The sequence below is a fragment of the Cololabis saira genome, chromosome 20 (genome assembly GCF_033807715.1).
Source record: "Cololabis saira isolate AMF1-May2022 chromosome 20, fColSai1.1, whole genome shotgun sequence".
Lineage (NCBI taxonomy): Eukaryota > Metazoa > Chordata > Actinopteri > Beloniformes > Belonidae > Cololabis > Cololabis saira.
In genome coordinates, this window is record NC_084606.1 from 7,076,488 (window position 1) to 7,078,288 (window position 1,801).

Genomic DNA, 1,801 nt, shown 5'->3' on the forward strand with positions numbered 1-1,801 from the left:
CTGAAAAAGGTGGGATGGAGATTGTTTGCAGACCTAGTATTAAAGAATTTGGGAATTGAATTAAAATAAAGAATGAAAACAGGTTGGAAGTAGCTTGTGGATGGATTGATAGACAAAAAGACACATCTGAAAAACATTTACAGCAGAAATAGGGAGAATACTTAGGCATTGGAACAATGGGGTGGATCTAGTAAGTCTATTGGAAAATGTAATCATTTTGATAAAACTTTTTTGCAGGATAAAGATACAGTTGAGGTTGCTCATGAAGGTACTTGCCCAAATGACATTGCAATATGAAATATAAGAATAAAACATAGTATAATATAAATTAATACAGATTTTTCTTGTTAATAAATGCCGTATACGTCTGATTACTCCAATATTTTTTGCAATCTTGTTCGAGATGAGTGCAATATGATTTTTCCAAGTGATATATATATATATATATATATAATATATAAACATCACTAAAGACTCTTCCCACCCTGGCCATCACTTGTTTGATCTGTTCCCTCTGGCAGGCGCTACAGATCAATGAAAACACGCACCACCAAATTCAGAGACAGCTTCTTTCCCAGGGCTATCTGTGCTCTTAATACTGAAATGCACTAATTAAGCTGATGCTGCTATGTTGCCACTCTTGCACTTTAACCATGCACTTTAACCTGGTACAAGCCAGCTGTTTTACTGTTTATTATTATACATGCTTAGTAGCAGATCTTAGTTGATACATGCTTTTTATTATTTCATTGTCCTGTGTTTTTTATGTAGTTGTAACACCACAGAGTTGCTATCTAATTTCGTTGTTCGCACTGCTTATAATGACAATAAATTAATTGAATTGAATAAACAGGCTAAATTGAATCGATGCGTTTGCTGCTGCACTACTGTAACTTTGTGTCTAGTTAAACAAACGACTTACAGCTTCACTTCTTTATTTGATGCTTTCTTTATTGATCACCGTTTCAGGATCGTCAAAGTCGTGCAAGGATCCATTACCAGTGCATATAAAAGTCTATAAAGTTATATCTGTTATATCTGTGACTTGTTTCACTACTACAACAAACAAACGTGACAGAGCGGTCGAAAAACTATGTGCTCCTCCCAGAGCCGGATTAACGCAAAGGCAGACTAGCAGGCCCGGATTAAGAGGGCAGGGGCCCCTGGGCAGAAATTCTTGATGGGCCCCCCCTCTCCCCCGAAAACACACACAAACATGCAAACAAACTGGGTTTTGAATTATGGACTGCTATTTGTTGGAAACACCTGTAGCTTATACAGGATTTACACTGATAGGGTACTGTCTGTATGATTACAATGGACAAAATCGGCACCTGCAGATATCCTCCATCATACAGGATTTACACATACTTGCAACTATGCTTTCCTCAGCAAGCAGCTACAATATCAAGACTATCAGCATATTGGTACTCATTACCATTTGCAAACAAAAGCTGCTTCATCTCCACAAGTCCAGATTGTGGATTCAGAGTCAGATTCCTACATTATTCACACACAAACCCACACACACACAAAATACCTGTGTCTGTCTCATTCCTGTCTGTCTCTCTCCTCTCCTTCTCATCTCTGTTTCAGTGTGGCTGTCATCGTGTTCTGCTAATACTAAAAGGATGCAAAATAGCACTGGTCAACTAGAAAAATAAAAATTAAAAATTAAAAATAAATGTAATATAGGTTGTCCTAACACACTAAAACACACACACACACACACACACACACACACACACACACACACACACACACACACACACACACACACACACAATACCTGTGTGTGTCT